Consider the following 22,040-nt stretch of genomic DNA (forward strand, 5'->3'; position numbering starts at 1 on the left):
ACGTTTTTAAAGTGAACTTATAGTTTCATATTACGTCTGATATGGTTTATAACGACAAAACCTCACTGTGTATACTGTGATCACTCGCAACTAGCTGTATTCATCGCTTGTTTTTTAAAGTCTGGTTTAGATCCCTGAAATACTATATCCTTCTTTCGGTAAGTTACTTTTTAATCAAAACACCCCGATGAATACCTCCTTGTTCCTGACCTATATCTTAAACTCTGTGGTCAACAGATCCGTCGCCATTGAAGGAATGAATAAACGTTTGTTTGGATAGCTTTGACTCGGTACATTGTGCCTACAGTACATGTACTTTGTATGACAAGATTGTAAGACATAAAAAAAGAATGGTTACATTATGTAAATCGTTAATGTTCTGCTGCTAAAATAGTTTTTGAGACCGAGATATCATTCATAATTAATCAAAATATCTAGAGACATATCAAGCAAAAGTAAATTGAATATAGAGGATGCATACATTGAACCTTAACAACCTATTTCCTAGCACTTGATTGACGATACCTCATTTCTGACCAAACTGTCGAACATTCGCACAGGTGGAGAAACCAACTGATTTTGTCTTTAGCCGGGACATGCGCATATTCCTATTCAATTCGTTCAGCATACCGTGTAATAGCAACAGTTGTTTTACCCGTTGTTAATATAATGTGACCGGATAGAAGGCTGTGCTGCGGCTTTCTTCGCAGTTGTTCTGTGTGTTAGCACTCTAAAGTCGGCATCAGCTCTGTGTTATAATAAGGAGGCAAATTCACACACATATACAACTGTACCACTTTCAGTACCTGCATACACTACACATGTGAAGGGTAATAAGGCCCTAACTTCAATTAAACCAAAATCAAATATTAAGGACTCAAATTGTGGATGCGCCTTAAAAGAGAAACAAAAGACACTGACGATTCATAATCAGACGATGGATATAGAGAAGCTTTGTCTATTTATAAATGTATTACTTCTTCAAGTTACAGGTGAGTTTTGAATAACACTTTTGCATTCAAATAAGGATGTATGTTCATGGTATTTGCTTTTATGTTTCCATGGTAATGTACGATACGCCGATACTGTTAGATAACTAGGGTCTGTCTTTTCGACTGTGTATAGCGTATTAATAATTCAGATATTAAATACGTATGTCATAGTTATAGAAAATATGAAATTGATTTGATAACTAAGGTAGAAAAATGTATGCGGAGTATTTAAACGGGAGCAGGATGCAGTCAGAATCTGACGCAAATTTGATTTAAAAAACAGAATTGGAATAGCAAGTCCAATCAATAGATGCGAATTGATTTAACTTGCTTTTCCATTATCAGATGAAAATGGAAATTTGATCGTTCAAGAGTGATCATGTATGTCCCGCCTGAGTTATATTTACATATATGAAAATACATTGAAAACAAATGACGTCAATCAAAATATAAAAAAAATATCCAAGAAGAAACGGAAATGGTTCGGAGTACTTTCTTTTTTGTTTTCTTCTTTAAATCTCGAGAACAGGAAAGTCTACTCTATAAGCATATAGAAAACTAAGTGGATGAAGTTAATAAGTTTTAAATTAGAAATAAAAAAATAAATAGAAAAAATGTGTTTACAATTTGATTACATCAAAATTGCCAATTATTTTTAACAATTGATGATTTCAGTAATAAAAAATATGTGATTGAAAACCCGATCAACCAAACATACGCAATCACTTGACAATTACAAAAACTAGCATGTGGAATGGTTTACGATAACCTGTTGTATTGTCCTTAGAATTACGTCCTGGAACTTCTAATTTTATCACAGGCTCGTGGAGTGAATCTTTGAATCTAAATACGTATGAATAACATCGATCTGAGCAACGCACATTTTTAAATTAAACTTTAACACGTTGCTATGCACGGGACACGTTGCCAGTGTAGTAGTTTGTATTCCTGAGCTGCATGTTGTCATGCTATTCATGAATGCTCCGATATTATATTACAAATCTGCAAGGACCAATTACCTAGAATATGTGCTAACCTGTGCCTAACAGTAACGCAATTGTCGCATGCTTATTATCAATTATACGCATAACGATATCTGAGCTAGGACTAACGGCACCGTACAAAGTGTTTTATTTCTTAGTCCTGCTCCATGGTTTTTTATAACCACCACATTTATTCCATTTCAATTAATCAGTTGCCACCGTCAAGCTTTTAAAGAAATTAAACTAAATAAGTGCATGTCCTCATTTTACATGAATATTCGATTTGTCTTCTCCTTTTCAACACTCTTTACGTTCGAGACGGTTAATGTGCATCTGTGTATTTATCATGTGCCCTTCACTCTCTTTACTGTTAATGTGATCAGTTGCGTTATCTCTTCCCTGTCCGTATTGTGGTTGTGATCAGTTGTGATTACTCCCCTGTTTGTACCGTATATGTTATCATCTGTGATTACTTTACTGTTTGTACCGTAGATGTGCTAAGCTTTGATTACTTCACTGTCTATACCCTAGATGGTATCAGCTATGATTATTTTCCTGTTTGTAGCGTATATGTTAGCATCTGTGATTATTTTCCTGCTTGTCCCGTAGATGTTATCAGTTGTGATTACTTCCCTTTTTGTACTGTAGATATGATAAGCTTTGATTACTTCACTGTCTATACCCTAGATGTTATCAGCTAGGGATATAATTAGATAATTAGATATAATTAGATATAATTAGGTTCCCCACTATCCTTTTTTGTTCATGTTTACTTTTGAAACTGATCAGTTAAACAAAATGGCCTACCGACACCCATCTTCGATTTTCCACATTGAAGGTTTGTTTGTACTATTTCTAAGGAATTACTTATTGGGCTCTTTCTCCACTTTGATATGTAGGTTGATCCCTCGTTGTGCATGTTAAATGAGACTGATCATAAAAACAAAATGGCTAAAGGAGAAACTTAACAGTTATGTCTCATATTGCAATTATCGATTCTATTTATTTTACATTAAGTACTGTACTTATATGTGAAATGACAAACTCACTTTGAAGGCTGGCTTTCATACACATCAGTATTAAGTTTAGATTAAAAGTTACCTCAGGGTGCATTTACTGTTCACATGACTCGATCAAACAGATGAGAGGAAAGAAGAGAAAAGATCGAACTGACAAAGAACTAATGAAGATGGTACAGTGGTGGGCGCCAAGATCCCTCTGGGATCTCTCGTTACCGTAGATATAATCAGTTGTGATAACTTCCATGTTTGTACCGTAGATTTTATCAGCTGTGATTACTTCCCTGTTTGTACTGCAGGTGTGATCAGCTGTGATTATTTCACTGCTTGTACCCTAGATATTATCAGCTGTGATTATTTTCCTGTTTGTACCGTAAATGTTATCAGCTGTGATTACTTCCCTGTTTGTACTGCAGGTGTTATCAGCTGTGATTATTTCACTGTTTGTACCCTAGATATTATCAGCTGTGATTGTTTTCCTGTTTGTACCGTAGATGTTATCAGCTGTGATTATTTCACTGTTCGTACCTTAGATGTTATCAGCTGTGATTATTTCCCTGTTTGTACTGTAGATGTTATCAGCTGTTATTACTTCACTGTTTGTACCCTAGATATGATCAGCTGTGATTATTTTACTGTTTGTACCGTAGATGTTATCAGCTAGGATTATTTCACTGTTTGTACCGTAGATGTTATCAGCTTTGATTATTTCACTGTTTGTCCGGTAGATGTTATCAGCTTTGATTATTTTCCTGTTTGTACCGTAAATGTTATCAGCTGTGATTACTTCCCTGTTTGGACTGCAGGTGTGGTCAGCTGTGATTATTTCATTGTTTGTACCCTAGATATTATCAGCTAGGATTATTTCACTGTTTGTACCGTAGATGTTATGAGCTTTGATTTCTTCCTTGTTTGTACCGTATATATGATCAGCAGTGATAACTTCACTGTTTCTACCCTAGATGTTATCAGCTGTGATTATTTTACTGTTTTTAGCCCACCATCATCTGATGGTGGGCTATTTAAATCACCCTGCTTCCGTGGTCCGTCGTCCGTCCTTTAACAGTTCTTGTTATCGGTATTGTTCATGAAGTGCCCGAGGGATGGTCCTCAAATTTTATATGTAGGTTCCCCTTGGTCTTTAGCTGTGCAGGGCAACTTTTAAGACTGATCGGATAAACAACATGTCCGACAGGCATGTCTTGGATTTTGATAATGAAAGTTTGTTGCGCTATTCCTCAAGATGTACCAGAGGGTTCTTTCTCAATTTTATACGTAGGTTCCCCTTGTTCCCTTTTTGTGCAGCAGTGCCTAAAATGGACGGTCTCCTGCTCGTCAATGGCGATTAAAGTCTTTCTCGTGTTAAATGCTGTGGAAATATTTCTTCCCAAAATTATTTGGGCCACCAATATGTCATTTGGGCCAGCGCTTCAAATTTTTTACTCGCCCCAAAAAAATATTTGAGCCAGCCAATGCGGGTTCCCCACTATCCTTTATTGTTCATGTTTACTTTTGAAACTGATCAGTTAAACAAAATGGCCTACCGACAGCCATCTTCGATTTTCGACATTGAAGGTTTGTTTGTACTATTTCTAAGGAATTACTTATTGGGCTCTTTCTCCACTTTGATATGTAGGTTGATCCCTCGTTGTGCATGTTAAATGAGACTGATCATAAAAACAAAATGGCTAAAGGGGGAACTAAACAGATATTTCTCATATTGCAATTATCGATTCTATTTCTTTCACATTTAGTTCTGTACTTATATGTGAAATGACAAACTCACTTTGAAGGCTGGCTTTCATACACATCAGTACTAAGTTTAGATCAAACGTTACCTCAAGGTGCATTTACTGTTCACATGACTCGATCAAACAGATTAGAGGAAAGAAAAGAAAAGATCGAACTGACAAAGAACTAATGAAGATGATACAACGGTGGGCGCCAAGATCCCTCTGGGATCTCTTGTTACCGTAGATATAATCAGTTGTGATAACTCCCATGTTTGTACCGTAGATGTTATCAGCTGTGATTACTTCCCTGTTTGTACTGCAGGTGTGATCAGCTGTGATTATTTCACTGTTTGTACCCTAGATATTATCAGCTGTGATTGTTTTCCTGTTTGTACCGTAGATGTTATCAGCTGTGATTATTTCACTGTTCGTACCTTAGATGTTATCAGCTGTGATTATTTCAATGTCTGTCCGGTAGATGTTATCAGATATGCTTATTTTCCTGTTTGTAACGTATATATGATTAGTTTTTGTATGTTACCGACAGTTTATTGTAGCGATAATGTTTCATGTATGGTACTGTGTCGCTACATATTACCGCTGATCAGGCCCCAGTTGGTTGGAGTTAACCATTGAATAGTGAAAAAGTCAACCAACTTTGTTCTAACGTTTAGCTAAGTTGATTCGATGAACCTTGTTGAGGTTCAGGGTTTCAATCCAAGTCTGCCCTCGTTGAATTTGTACTCTCAGAACAGAGTTTTTATGTATTTTGGTTTTTAAACATTTGTATAATCATCTTGATTTTTTTTTTTTTTTATAAAAGTTTTGCAAAGTGTATGTTTTTTCCAGAAAGCTATGGCCATAAGGGTAAATGCTGTTTCTAATTCATACATTCGTGCAGGGTGTTACTAGGATATTTAAGGAATGTCTCCCGGACAAAGGATAAGAACAGCTTAGAACGTTTTAGAATGAATTGTATTTAATATATCCATTCAAAAATTGATTGTTTTTCAACGCGGCGCTTACATATTCATCACGTATTTCACGATTTTCCTGATATGGTCCATAATCATATGTCATTAACACATCCCAATCCACTTTGTTTTCATAAATGCCCACCGATTCACGTATGTCACCCAATAATTGACGTCCAGATGACCAGGATGCTGTGTTACCGGATCATTAACTTGATGCTACGGTTACACTAGTCGCTCTGTGGTTCTCTCAAATACGACAAACTTTTTAATTTATTATCCTTGGTGTGTTATAGTATTTCAGATGATAAATAATTTGGAATATATAAATTTTCAATCCTTGAACGGATATCACACGGGCGTCAAATTTAAACGGTTCCTAATCAACGTATATGAATTAACAATGAATAGATGCAAAATATCGGTAAAAACGAACGTCTGCTCTTGGCGAGTTTCATGTACAACATGTGTGTTAGTCCCTTACCTGATGGTACATGTATGAAACATCTGGATTTGAAGAGTTGTAAGTAAAACACATCGATGTTTGATAAGTTGTAAGTACAATACTTTTGTAATGTATCAGTTGTAAGAACAGCACTTCTAAAAATGATCAGTGGTAAGCAAAACTCTTCGGTGATTGAGCAATTGTAAGTACAACCCTTTGTAATTGATCCTTGGTGATAACAACCCTTTTGTAATGGTTCCTTGGTGATAACAACCCTTTTGTAATGGATCCTTGGTGATAACAACCCTTTCGAAATTGATTCGTTGTAAGTAAAGCAGTTTTGTAATTGGTAAGTACAAAACATAAGTACTGTAATGTTATTGGCGAGATGCCAACAGTGCTATCTGGTTGATGTTGAAATCGATGCCCTGTTTATAGTCTGATATTATACATATGCAGCTTCTTAATCCGCCGATAGCATAGGAGATTTAAACAGATTACAGAGCAGGGCTGGATTCTTTGACAGTTTGAAATGTGGCCAAGATCTAGTTCTATCACAAAGCACAGATTCATCTATGCGATCTTTACTTTGAACATAAAAGGCGCATTTATGAATAGTTTTATGTTGATAACATGTTTGGTCTAGATTTAGTTGTGATTCCATTTGCTAAATGTAATCCTTATTTCCAACAGGCTTAATTATCCCTTCTTATGTCGGCTGGATCAGTGTGTCGAGTGATTGTTGATCAGGTGGTATGATATCCGACATGCTGAGAGGACAGATGTTAACAGCATCGTGTTACGTAATGGCTATTACTGAATTAAAAGTGAAGATTCAGGTCGAATGGGTATAAAATACTGTAGCAACGACTATATAAAAGGTTATATTGTAGTAAGCTTCAGTGGTTCAGCATAGCAACAATGTGGAAACACAGGAGTGGTTACTTTGTAGTGGCTTCATAATGGTTCAAATTCTAGGGATTACATAGGGGTTATATATACATTGTAGTAATTCCATAGTTAATACAACGTGGAAACACAGGAATTGTTACTTTGTAGTATTTTCATAGTGGTTACATTGTTGTGACTACAAAGGTGTTATTTTGTAGTGATGTCATAGTGCTAACATCATAGCTGTTACAAAAACGTTACATTGTAGTGAGTTAATGGTTACAATGTTAACGTGAGTTGTTACGTTGTAGTCACTACAGGGTGGTTATATTGTAGTGATGTAAAAGTGGTTACATTGGGGTTTTTGTGTGAAGGGCAAACGTCCTCGCAGTGGCTATATCCATATGGAAAGGAGAGTCTAGGAAAAGGAAAAAGTAGACAGGAAGACATGAATTAATATTGGTTACATCTTTAAAACTCAGGAGTGGTTACACTAGCGTTTAAAATTTTTAGTGGTTATATCGCACATAAATTGTATTTGTAATAGGTAGTGTTTTACGGCCCATCGAAAATTTGAGTCATTTAGGGACAAACAACGATATATTGTACATACTGCAAAGTTGTTTTGTGTCCCTGTAGAATCAAATAGTTTTGTTCAGTGTATTCTGCTTACGGGACATTGGAGTAATCAAAGTATATCTGGTGCTTTAATTGCAACAATGGATATCTATACATTCATTTTCAGCTCACCTGCCCGAGGGGCAAAAGAGCTTATGCCATGGCGCAGCGACCTTCGGTCGTCCGTCCGTCCGTCCGTCAACTTTTCCTTTAAAACGCTACTCGTCCTGGACGGCCCAGTAGATTTCGACTTAATTTGGTCTTGGGCATACTTAGGACAATGGGCCTCAATTTTGTAAATAAGGTAGGTGTGGACTTCCTGGGGGTACAGGGGCTGGGCTCAATAGGGGAAATTGAGGTAAAACCTTTCAAATCTTTTTTCTATCGTAGGGATAAAGGGATTTTATCCTAATTTGGTCTGCAGCAACGATCCTTGGGCCAAAGGGGTCTCATTTGTAAAAATAGTCCTCCTAGGGGCAGAGTTGCGGGGCGCGATAGGGGAAATAGAGGTAAAAATCTTTTAATCCTTCTTCTTTAATTTGAATTACGGGATTTTATCTAATTTGGTTTGGTGCAACCTTGGGCCAAGGGGACTCAATTTTGTATACACGGGGAGTGTGGCCCATCTGGGGGCAGAGAGGTGGGCCATATAGGGGAAATAAAGGTAAACCTTTAAAATCCTTCTTCTACCATAAGGATGAAGGAATTTCATCCCAATTTTGTCTGGAGCATCTTCGGGCCAAAAGGACTCGAATTTGTATAAACAGTGGATTTGGACCCCCTGAGGAGAGAGTTGCGGGGCCCAATAGGGGAAATAGAGGTAAATACCTTTGGGATCCTTCTTCTACCAAAGGATTTAAGGGATTTTTTCCCAATTTAACCTGGTGCATCCTTGGGCAAATGGGATTAAATTTTGTATGAACGAAAGATGAGGTCCCTCTGGGTAATGAGAGTTGCGGGGCAAAATAGGGAAATTCGAAGTTTAAATCTTTAAAATCTTTCTTCTTCTGTACCATTGGAATATGAATAATTTCCCATGGTTGCTTTATTATCCAGGAGAGCGATACAGGCCCTCTGTGCCTCTTGTTATCACTTGTAAGTACATTGTACAACATATTATCTTCAGCAGATTTTTTCTATACAGTAGCAAGAAGTAACATCGGCCGTTGCGTGGATGTTTACTCCAGAACAAGCAAATATCAAACATTATATTAATCATATCGGTAGAACACTAGCGTGAGAACATTTTAGGACACATGAATGGTAGTTTTGTCCTTTAAATAAAAGGCATGAGACCTTGCTTGCTCGGTATTTTGCGGCTACGCAACGGCTACTTATAAAGTCAAAGAAAGTGGAAACTGTAAAGGGCCGAATGACTGTGCAATACCAATGAATTGTCATTTTAAAATACATACTGTATTAGTTTATCGTGTGTTATATGCAAAACGTGAAAACATGTCTGTTTGTTTGGGGTTTCACAAGGAAACGGGTGCCTAGGGAGACACCATCGATGTGAAGCGCGGATAAAAGATAATAACAAAGACTCAAAGTGTGTGTGTGTGTTCAGTTTTGTGTTGTAGCGTGTTGTTTTACATCTTACAGAATCATTGTTGTTCGAATTTAAAATGATTAGGGGAGGGGGAGGGCTACTTGGGTACAAATAGCAAACCCTACACTTTACATGTTTCAATGCTAACGTTCAGGAACTGCGAAAGCTCACAATCAAAATAACTGTCCAATTTATGAAAATATCTGCTATATATGAGAATACTCAAAGTCAAAATCTTAGTGGAACTCTTCTTCGCGAGAGGTGCAGTGGCGCCCTTTACCTTAACACACTGTCTTATGTTTTACTTTAGAAACGATACTCTATATATTTTAAACACCTCTATTTATAAATAAATGTAAAACAGGAAGTAGTCAACACACAAGACCAAAATCAGAAGTGAAAACTAAAGACAGCATGAATCCCAACACGTCCTTAAATGACCTTAGTTGTTTATGGGACACTAAACATCATAACCAAAACAAAAAGTATTAGACGGTGAAATCAGCATTTGTACACGCCGTGAAACATATTTGTTTACATGCAACATACAACATGCAACAGTTCATGGTTTAAATACAGTGTTCGAAACAATGTTATTTACTGAACTTTCATACAAATCATTATTTGCATCACGTACACAACATCATGTTTTGAGTGATACTCTTGTTCAAACTAAGGTTCGCTATATTTCGTTACCAAGAGTTAGATGTTGAACACAGCCGTGTGGTTATTGTGTGAGTATGTCAACATGGCGGAATTCCCTCCACTAGGGTGTCTCAGATAAGGGTGATTTAAGTATCGATTGGTCCACTATATTAATGTTACCATATGGCAGTGAATCTTACACTGAATACATTTCGCTTGGAAAGTGAAGATAAGAACTTCGACGTCCTTTCCAGTTCAAATATTGCTGCCGTACAAAACACTTTATCATTTGTGGGCTGACTTGTATAAATTGTGTTTTTGTCTGTGTTAGTGTATTCCGTCTTTGCGTATTGCAGAGGTATCTGCTCTTGTGAGCAGGCATTGATTGTTACGTCATGCTTTTTTGAGAGAAACGTCATCAATTTTTGAGAAAATGACGTTATTTTCTCACACAAACCAATGACGTAACAATCAATACCTGCTCACAAGAGAAGATAACTCTGCAAAATGCAAAGACGGAATATAGAAACAGCCTCCATTTCTAAAACCTCAAATCTACCTGGTGTAGACAGTGTAAAGTTTCACGTTCACACTCGAATCTTACATTTTTAAGGTTTGAGTTACTCAATATAACTCACTTAAACACGAGCTGTAGAACGGAAAGTGCAAGTTGACCTGTTTAGTGTGACTATTAGTAAACAATTTAGTTTGTACTGTCTTTGCTTTAGAACTACATACGTCAATTACTATTACAATGGTCTTGGGGACAATTCGTCCTAATAGTGTTGTATTCAAGAGTGTTGTAAGGAGAAACAATGCTGAGAGAATCAAGTGTTCAAAATACCTATAGTAACACATAAAGCTTAAAATCCGTTTGCAAGCGTATATAACTATTGCTAAAACGAAGAGCTAATTGTTCTCTCAAGCATGTGTAGGCTTTGTGTGTTTGTTTATGGTTTGTTGATATAATTAAACCGTTGTGACCATTACACGGTAATACAACATAGCAGTAGGCGGCAACGAGGCAAATACAGATAGAAAGCTGTAGACAAGAGAAGAAAAGATATATACTGTTTAGGGGCCTCCCACGCCACGCCATTATTTCGTAGGGATTATCATTTCTTTTGAGCGGAACAATGGCGGTGTAAATGTGATTTGGGGATTCCCTATATCATTATACAATGTAGTGAAGTTCAATTTTCACATTTTCAGCTTCGGTATATTTCCCTTGAGTGACTTACATTCGATGAATGGTTTCGATAAGCCATTGATGAGGGTGATATATGTTTAATAAATATCTGCTGTTTATTTTGATCGAAGTTGGTTGCGTTTTCTATCAACATATTCGGAAAGAGAATACTGAATGTCTTTTTTCCACAATATAAATGAAAATTTGGCGGTAATACAAACATAACGAAGACATTTGAGTGTTAGTATTGACTTGTGCTCTGTAGTTTATCACGTGTGCAGTAATATAAGACACCAACTATCATCAATAGCTAATTACATGATTTTCAGTTATTTCAATTATATCGACTATCCCACAAATTATACCTGTACATTACCCCCACAAAACCACATCATGTTAACAGTGTTCAATATTAAATCGTATCATATATGGACGGTACATGTTACACGAACATTTAAGAATTCATAATAAATAATATATTCGCTACATCCTATACATGAAACTGTATAAACAAGCTGTCATAAATTCACCAGGTCATATTACATGTAATACCGTTTAATCAGTAAACTACATCATTTAATCACTGTATCATATTTATACACTATCACATTTTCCCTGTATCAGATATAAATCATAACAAGATATCCAGATGTTTTTGTAGATATACATTTTTTTCAATTATTAAATTTCATCCATCTCATAAAAACCTCTTATTCCCAAAAAAATACATACATGGTTTTTTTTTTATGTTTAATATCATGATTAAACTTCAACTGGTAATGCATTACAGATGAGGCGCCTCTCCAGGGTTCCATCGGGCCACGGTTATATTATACGGGCCGATACATAACATTCCGTTATGAATCTTTTTTTCCAATTATCTTTGGTTTTTGGTCATATGCGGGTTTTATACGAAAATCAAATAATAATAAGTTACCTGGTTGTGTTTAATTGTATTATAGCACAATCACCACAAAATGCATTAGAACCTGATGTGTCAGATTTATTAAACGAGAAATCGAGATAATGGCTTGGTGTGACCTTGGGACCTATGAAATCCAGACAAATCATCTCTCTATGAATTTTATTCAAGCCTTTTGTTAAGCGATTGTAGTATTATTTCTCATATAACATCAAGTGATCAAGTTGATATTATTCAAATGCGTACAGCGCATAATTGTAATGCAATACTCGCTTTAATGTCTTTAAGAAACATTTGTTTTAATTCAAGTCTCCTTGCATACTCAAACATATATATACATGTATACATGTAGGTCATTTTTGTATATGATGGTGTGATTTATTCTAGTTATACAATTCACGGGAATGTAGGTCGCCCCTTATCTATATTTGAGTGTAAAACGTGATTGTACTGGTACAGGCCCATGTAGTGTCCATGATGAGGTTAGAATAGACGATCCGTAACTTTATCATAATTACCTACAGCGACTGGGAACACACTGCGGAAACATGTCTGATTGAACGGGCACCTGTCTTATAAAAATGTCAAGTCTTCAAAGAACATAATTCGAGTTGGTTCGCTCTCTTAATTTAAATGGTCCATAGCATCATCATAACAAGGCGAATAGGTCACAAACACACGCAGATCGGGTTGTGTTTGTATAAAACCAGACCAGGAGAGTGAGTAGGGGATCCATCATACTCTGTTGTACACTGGCCACCGTCGTAATTACACAACATTAAAAACATATATCAGATATATTGTTTATGCTTGCTTGTAGATACGGTGAACGAGATGTCGATGTAGGTTATAGTTAAGTAGGGCATGGGTGTCTGTGTAGTGTATACTACTAACAATCCAATCAGTCCGTTAATATTTCAATACGTTTAATACTGAAAAGAAAACCATACATATTGTGCCGTTTCTTTTTTCATTATGGAGTTAATTTAAGTGTATAAAAAATCACTACGAAAGCAGGTCAATCCGTGGATTTAAAGTTACAATTTAATACAGGAGATATAAAAGACATTTATATGATATTTAATTCAGTAAGCTGTTGGCATTTCTGTTATCACAAAAGCCTTTATTTTGTTGATATGTCGTTTAGTAAATTATAAACAAGAGGCCCAGAGGGCCTGTATCGCTAACCTGAATATGTTTTAAATAATTGGTAAGAAGTAGCACTCCATGGTAGGTGCTGTAAGTACTTGGATATAGCGAGAACAAACTTCAAACAGAGCCCAGCCCCGCCCCTCAGCCCCTACGGGGGCCAGAACCACGGTTTATACAAAATTGGTTCCCCTTCACCCAAGGATGCTTCAGACCAAATATTGAACAAATCCTTTCATTCCTACAGAAGAAGGATTTCAAAGAATTTACTATATTTCCCCTATTGGGCCCCGCCCCTCAGCCCCCATGGGGGGGGGGGGGGGGGGGGGGCAGACCCACCGTTTATACAAAATTGAGTCCCATTAGCCCAAGGATGCTCCAGACTAAATTACGATAAAATCCCTTAATCTCCTATGGTTGCAGGATTTTAAAGGTTTTACCTCTATTTCCCATATTGGGCCCCGCCCCTCAGCCCCCACACCCAGCGTTTATACATAATTGAGTTCCCTTGGTCTAAGGATGCTACAGACCAAATTTAGTCAAAATCTACTGGGCCGATCAGGACAAGTAGCGTTTTAAAGGAAAAGTTGACGGACGGACGGACGGAAGACGGACGACGGACGCTGCGGTATGGCAGTATAAGCTCACAATGGTCCTTCGGACCGGGTGAGCTAAAAAAAAAACTGTATTTAGTTCGTTATCATCAGTTTACTGTGTGAATAATAACCTCGGAACTGATATGAGCCTTCTAAATATGCCAAACAACCAGTAATGAAGATAGTATCGATGACGCGTTTGTTTTATTTTTATTTTTCAGATTTTCATATATTCGTTAATGATAAAGATCATTTCGTCAACTTGATCAACTGCCTTCTTTCTCACTTCACGCTCTTTACTTTCGGTTATATATACCTGGGCACCTAGCTTTTGTGGGTATGTTAAACCCATATGTGTACAAATAGTTCTTTCTAACTGACCGAGCATCTTTAAACATCTACTAGTATGTTATTGAAAATATCATATTGAATGAAATATAAAAACCTGTACTATCGTTTCCACTAGTCACAACGTCAGGATCTGAAGTAAAACCACATTTTAAACTTGTATCAGAAGATTACTGGACCAACACTCTTTCTTGTATTCCTATCGCAGAACCATCTGTTACATAGTGTTGAGTCGTGCATGTTTGTTATTTCGAGTGCGAACCTTCCCTTTCTGGATAATTATTTCCCTTTCTCGCCCACCTATGATACACTGCATGTCGGTTCGACAATCACATGTTTGTTTAAAATATAGCGATTTCCTTCATAGAATTTGAATGCTGACATTTTTTTTTTTTATTAAACCGTGTTTCAAGTGATGAAGACTACGAGCTATATCCCTCGAGAAACACATCTCCTTGTACTTTGTTAGGGTCTCCTTTTAGATATTGCTTAAAAAAAGATTTTTTTGTTGTACCTGCTGCCCCCAATTGCATGATCGTAAGAGGCGACTAGATTTGGGATCTTATCTTTTCTGTTCTTTCTAAACAACTTTCTTCTTCCTAATGTCACCCCTGACAATGCCTTACTTTTGGCCTTTAGTTGAGCGTTCGCCCCTGTGAGTAAGGTTTTGGGTTCTGTCCCCTGGCCGAGACAAACCAGAGTCTCTAAAAATGGTAGTTTCTACTTCTGCTTCGCGCTCAGCATTTTTGGACTGGTTCGCCCGTTGTCAGTATAATGTGACCGGGTGAGGTGTTCTGCTGGAAGTCTTCGGCAGTATGTTTCAGTGAGGTAGCACTATAAAGTCGCCATCAGTTCCGCGCTATCACAAAGAGACAAACACGAATATACCGCAGCCTCCCAAAACACAGGCATACACTACATGCATGCATCTCGCAAACAGGGGGACCATACTTAAGTGACCATAGCTGTTGATAGGCCGTTAAACAATACAAACCAAACCATATCAAACCTAGCTCCATTGGTTATGAGTTCGTGATAGCAGGGCTTTAACGTTTTCGCACTTAAGTAATTTCTTTTTTCTTATACAAGAACCGTTGCATTTGTATAGTTTTATAGAAAATCTCACTAACGAATGGTTTATTTTACAGTACGCATTTAAATGGAGCAATGCTTTTTATCTGTTCCTCGATATGAGACGAATCATGACTGACGGCCGTTCATTATCCCGGTGTGACTGATATGCGGTAACACGCGTATCAGTGATACATGATCCAATGAGTTCATGTTTGCATCCTCTGATACTCGCTAGGACATTTATCACGTTGTGTGGATACATTTTACATTAAATCGAGTATTAAGATCTATAATTGCTAATTTACCTTACACAGCGCATGTAGGTGTAGTTACGTGCCATCATTCATACCCCTGTAGGTAAATAGGGACCTCGGCGAATGGTTCGCCAGCAAATACGACGTGTACGTGTAATTCAGTAGAAAAATTGATTTGTTAGTGTGGTTGGGGTCGTGTTGTCTCTGTAAATAACGCTAGCTGTCAGTCGTAATGGTTACGTAACGCACTATACGTGATCCGTGTAAATCAGAACCTGCCGTACAGACACACACCTCTGACAGTCCCAATGGCATTGCTTGTATCTGACGCTGAAGTGATGCCTGTAATTGCATCTGCTGTGTTAAATGAAGGATAAATATACCAACAACACCATGGCGCGTAATTTCAACTGTTTCGAATACCGAGGGAGACATTCTAGAGTCTTTGAATTAAGATTAAAAATCAATTCAGTATCTACTCATATTAATATCCGTCGGGGATGAATTATTTTATATCAATTATTTTTTTAATCATCACAATAAAATAAGATCTAATTCATACGTGGGGTAGGGTAGATTTAATTGTTTTTTGATGTAGGACTCGGGGAGTATTGGCTGATTCTACATGAACATGCCGTGATTGGGGAGACATCCTGCAATACCATACATTGACGCGTTCATAAACAAACACACGGTAATCACATTAACAGTTCATATAGTGACATCAGTATTCAATTGACTTGATATGACGTAAAAATAAATCTGTGTGTTTGTACAAAATATTTATTAGAATTGTTCATTTTGCATAAAATGTAGCCAATATGAAAGTCCCCTTTGGATTGTGTGGTTTTACGTGATCGCTACAGCCATGGACCTATAAAGACGGGGGCTTAGAGAGACACCACCGACAGAAACGAGTCGGGAAGAAAAACACAGAAGAGAGATATAGATTCAATATTTTGGAAATAGAGGCAGCATATCTTCAATGTACACTTAATTTACAGAAGACCCTGAAGAAAACCGCCGATTTCCTCAATGAAATCTATTACGAGGTACACACAGGAGTAACAGAATACAGCTCGTGCTTTACTGATATTGACCTCTATACAAAATTAATTTACTTGCTTTTCTTGTGTGTAGAGTCTCTTTAGAGTGTCTTTTTCGAGCTTCAGTTAAAATGACCTTTTTGTGTCGAGGAGCCTCAAAGCTTTAACAACAAAAAACGTAATAAAATATTTCCAATGCGCATTAAGGTGACCCAAGTCCTTCATTATTTTAAAAGCTGAACGTCAAACAAGAGGCAGACTTGTTTTGACGATTCTAGTTGGACTTGGTTAGGGACAGACCCCCAAAACCTTATTCGCTTGTGGAAACTCTTAATGCTATTGCGGAAAGCGAGGTATTTCCAAATAAGGTATATGAAAACTAAAGCCGGCAGAAAATACAGAAAACAATGTTTATATAATGTCGCAATATGTGCAGCAAATATATCATTGCTGTTTTCGTGTCCTTGAGAAGAGGGCACACTCTCCAGTAATGCGATGACGTTAAATCATAAATAATAGACTCAGTTTGGAGAATTAACCTGCTGCTCTTTTGTTGGACAAGAACAAAGTTTCTTTAGAATTATCAATACATCATTAACGACCCATCAACAGGGGAGATGTCTTTGGGCTAATAAATGGCCGATATAACCATGAGAAAGAAAATAACATCTAACAAACGAAACGGCAAAGGACTTGCGTCAACCTGATTATCAAAAATCAAAATGATTATATACATCTTTTGAAACATACAGACATCTTTCAGGAAGCCTAGAAATACAGATACTATCTTTGGAGAAACTGTTGATAACTTTATGTTGCTGGTTGTAAATGTTGGAGAAAAATACCAATTAAGCTTTGAATGTATTGTTTTGAAACAAAAAATGAAGACAACTAAGTATTGTTAGAAATAGATGTTGTCGGCTACTTAGATGTTCTTCGGAGAAAATGCCAAAAATAAATAGTTTTTTTTAGATGTAGACATTCGAGGATTGAACTGCTGAAAACGAAATGTTGTTGGATGTACACATTGTTGTCTACATACTTAGGGGAAATGCTTAAACTTACTGGGCTTTATTTAGATGTGTAAGTTTAAGGATGGATATGCCGACAACTACGTTCAATATAGATAGACCAAGGCAAATATCTAACTGTGTCAACGTATATTTAGAACTCGAAGACAGCTTAAAAGTATTAATCCTAACAGACTGCTGAATCGAGTGACAACGGGCGTACTATCACCGTTGATCTCGAAATTCCATTAAGAAAATGTCTTTTTAGTTCTTACATGGTTTTCCGCATGTAAAAAAGTCAATATACTTTCCTCACTTGTCGAGTGCGGGGTAAGATTAGCGGTTCAGCACCAGACGCCGGCTTGAAGTTGAGGGTCTGCTTGTCTTGTTTGGTCAAATCCAAATGGCGATTTCTGTGTTACCTTCAATGAGTCACATTGAATTGTCTGTGACGAGACATAACTTGTCTGCAATGACTTCAGATACGATAAAGTGGTAAACATAAGAAGTTACAGAACACGTAAAAATGGTATAGGAAAATAGATTTATCATAATACTTTCTGTCACGTGGTTAAGTTGCTCGATAAAGAAAACAGATATGAAAGTAACCTGATAGAGAAAACATCACCAACAATGCTGTTTAGCCCACCGATTCGTAAATCAACAACAATGACATATATCGATGGCAATGAAAAAAAAGTATATCAAAAATGAAGAAAAACATTCTGTTGTCAATCGCAACAGTCAGGGTCATTTTAGCGCGCGGGTCCAGAGACACCGACGAAAAGAAAAAGAAGAGAGGAAAACAGAGCAGGTAGGAAAGATTTGAAAACAAAATGTGTTGCAATGGGTGCAGCAGATTTAGTTAGATTAATGCAATGTCCCGTCTAGAACACACAGAAGTAAACTGCTTAAGAAGTGGATGGGTGGGCACATTAGTCTGCTTTTACAATCCACAGGCCACATCAGTATACTGCAGTTCTGTTCCTGGTTGCTCCATTGTCCCCGAAACAGAAGTTCAGACAATGTTTATTTAGTACAAATAGTATTCAGATTACAAAGTACATGCATATCAAGATCAGGCAGAGTGTTTTAAATTCAGGCGGATTATGATTAGATTCGACAGACTATCTTTAATTGAGGCCGACTACCTTTGGTTGAGACAGACTATATTTCGATCAGATAGTCGATGTTTAGGTAGTCAGTTACGTTTTTTTGTTTATTTTTAATGCCTATAAATTGTACTTTTGCTACATCCAATACACAAGATCATAGTATTGTTTTGTTTTATGTCCCATCGAAGATTAAAGACATTCGTGACCAAAACATATTAACAAACTTACTTCAACAAAAAATCCATCTAACTAATCGACCCACTACCAACATTACCTTCAAAGTGAAAGAATGTGAACATCCGTAAGGAACGCGTCGTGGAGATGTTTTCACACTATGAACGGGATTTTCTGCTGACAAATCTTTTTCTCGCCAGAGATAATGATGTTCTGATATTACTAAATAAATCACAATCCTTACTTTTTATCCCCCGCTTTCACCGAAACGGGGGATATTAATTTGGGTTTGTCCGTCTGTCAGCGCGTCTGTCTGTCACGCTTTGTTTCTGTGCAATTACTACAACAAATATTAACCGATTTTCTTCAAACTTGGTCACAGGGTTAAATGCCTTAAGGGCTCGGCGATTTCCGATGACCACTTTCAGCTGACTTTATTTGCCGGAGTTGTGGCCCCTTGAATAACGAAAAACGTCATTATCTGCCGCGCTTCGTTTCCGTGCAATAACTACAACAAATGTTAACCGATTTCCTTTAAACTCGGTCAAAGGGTTAAATGCCTTAAGAGCTCCACCAAGTGTGATGACCATTTTCAGCGGACACCATTTGGCGGAGTTATGGCCCCTTGAATAACGAAAAACGTCATTATCTGCAGTTTCCGCTTCACAACTCTAGCAATTATTAGCCAAATTCCGTCAAATTTGATAACAATGTTTGTGTTCCTGTCTTTCCACCCATCTCGGGAACTCTTTGGTTTTCGTGTCATAATTGCTGTAGATGTTGTTCAGATGTTTCAACCTACTTGCGTATGCACATCCGACTCATGCCAAGTTTACCAACCGATGTGATTTGTGCAAATATACGGATAATCAATGAGGTATAGGACTTTTTTTCTTGAAGTTTCAAGCTATACATTATGTCTGAACAGCACGATACTCACATGTTTAAACCTAATCTCAGTAATATTAACCTACAATATATCCTGCAAGCGGGGGATACAAATTTTACCAATTTGCTTGTTTATATATTGTTGAAGTCTTGACGGAACTCCCAAAAAACAGTGAATACTTATTTTCTGACCTAAATATTGAGAAATGTGTCACATATAGAAATATAAAAAGCCTTGGTATATTGGAAACCCCACGTTTACATGGTTAGCACGCTTGCTTAACTTCCCTTTCCGAATTTTCCATTTATATTGAAAGTAGTATATTGCCTACATACCCGTAGGGCATTGCTAACATGGATTCATCTGACTTAGCAGGATAATAATTATAGATGGCAGGCATCATCTGTTCTAAATGTTAACACATGAAGCAGGCATCGTTTTCCCTGTGGACAAAACTGTCAGTTAAATGTAAGGAAATATTTGTGAATTTTCTTTAAATTATACCGATTTAATTACAGTGACATAGTAGACGTCTATCGGTTGTTTGATTCGTCTTTTCTGCAGCCAGTAAGCATTAAACGACCTACTGTCTTATGTATTGAGGAGAAAGATTCCTGGTGTACGATCAAGCACTTTAAGTCATATATCTTTCGATGCCGTGATTAGAATAACAGTATCTAGATACCCTACAGGAACACTAACAACAACGTGCTTATTTTCGACCATACCCTGTATGGTTTAAGATATCATTTGCAAACTACCAGCCTCTATGTGATCAACCCAAAAGTGTGTCAATTTACACAGAATAAAGAATTAATTGTTTCGTCTTTAACCTCATGTACATATTATTGCGAAACAAGCTTTCGAGACTTGGTCAATCACATTGTCATGTCACATGTCCGATTATAAACACTGTCATGTGACAAGACAAATCATATGTATATGATCATGTTACAGGATATGTGTAATCTGTCAATGAGATTGTAATAAAACCAAATTGATATCCAGCCTGCATTGCAATACACAAGATATATTTTTCTTCGCTTTCTCTTCTCGGCGGCATCCTCTTCGTATGACTCTGGGTGGTTATAACGTTATAAGCCCGTGGCGTATGCTATTTAATTTCCAACAGTCGAATGCGTACGTGCATTGCAACATGTATTGCGTATAACATTAGCATGCCCTACATTGTGAAATAGACACCAAATTTGCTTTGTATTCATATGACGTTATATTGTTTACACCGTCCGTGATTCCTTTTTTCGCCCTAGTGGACATGTCATCCTTATGTGTGAGTTTCAACGGGTATGCTCATTTTACCTTAATTTTCTCTAGTTATTGTTTGCGAGAGATTCTTCTCTTGTGAAATCACCAGGAGGTTCACTCGGAAGTTGAAAACAGTTTCGTTATAATGTAACTACTGTCAGATAAAATGTAAACATTAAACAGTAATTCCCGTCCCTCGAGTGCAGACGTTCGAAGCAGGTTTTGTTAAAAATATGTGCAAACTTTTCTAAATCAATGTAAATGCACACAGTTGAAACATATTTAGTTTTCATCGCGCCATCAATAAGTCAAAATATGTACCAACTGTAGACCGTGCCAAAATTGTGTTTTACCATTTGAGTGTTTGATAGGAAACGTTGATAAAGTGTGTCGCTAAGCCAAACATTTTTGTTCTTATCATTCACTTTCGGCACCGATTGGTTTTTACCGAGATCGAACAAATCTCTCACAGATCCTAGGATTCTTAAGTTTTTCTCGATTTAATCAGTGTAAAAAGCTAGCATTAGTATACTTCGATAAGTAGATTACGATCGACTTTTAAACGACCTGACACCTTGGACTAAATCGTTCTCTCAGAGCGTCACTGGTCTGCGATTTGTCACAGGCTATTTCGGAACACTGAGTTATCCAGCCGTTATCCTGTTTAGTTTTAGTTTGGTTTTAACTGGTTATTTGAATTAAACGACAAGCCTCCAAGTGTTTAATGTGTGCTGGAGTCGGTATGATGGCAGATTTGCATAGTATGTCAGTAAAAACATTTACAATAATACTTGTTATAAGATTGCATTTGGCATCAGACAAATTTTTTTTTTTTTCATAAAAAAAAGTCTTATTTAACACTGTCATCTCTTCACAATTATGGACTATCTAATACTTATTGTTCTGTTCCAAAACATACAATATAAGTCACCATAGCCATTTTTGATTTTCGAATTGACGTTTGTCTTTTACATTTTCGTTTGCTTGATGTCAATGTCATTTTATTTAGTGACCTCTTTGTTAACAGGCCGTTTAACACAATAACAATTATAACGATGTGTTTGCCTCTTCCGTGGATCTGTTGCTAAATTTAAGAGTACAACCTCACTTGAATATCATGTCGAAGGAACCTTGCACTGTTTGCCATTCGAGTTCATCA

At 37.0% G+C, this 22,040-nt stretch overlaps 1 protein-coding gene across 2 annotated transcripts in view; it reads left to right on the top strand.

The window, feature by feature from the left end:
- LOC110451815 (galanin receptor type 2-like) overlaps window positions 1-22,040 on the top strand; it is a 154,598-nt gene that overhangs the window by 14,495 nt on the left and 118,063 nt on the right. The window lies entirely within an intron of this gene.

The sequence above is a fragment of the Mizuhopecten yessoensis genome, unplaced genomic scaffold, assembly GCF_002113885.1.
Source record: "Mizuhopecten yessoensis strain PY_sf001 unplaced genomic scaffold, ASM211388v2 scaffold6211, whole genome shotgun sequence".
NCBI classification, from domain to species: Eukaryota; Metazoa; Mollusca; class Bivalvia; order Pectinida; family Pectinidae; genus Mizuhopecten; species Mizuhopecten yessoensis.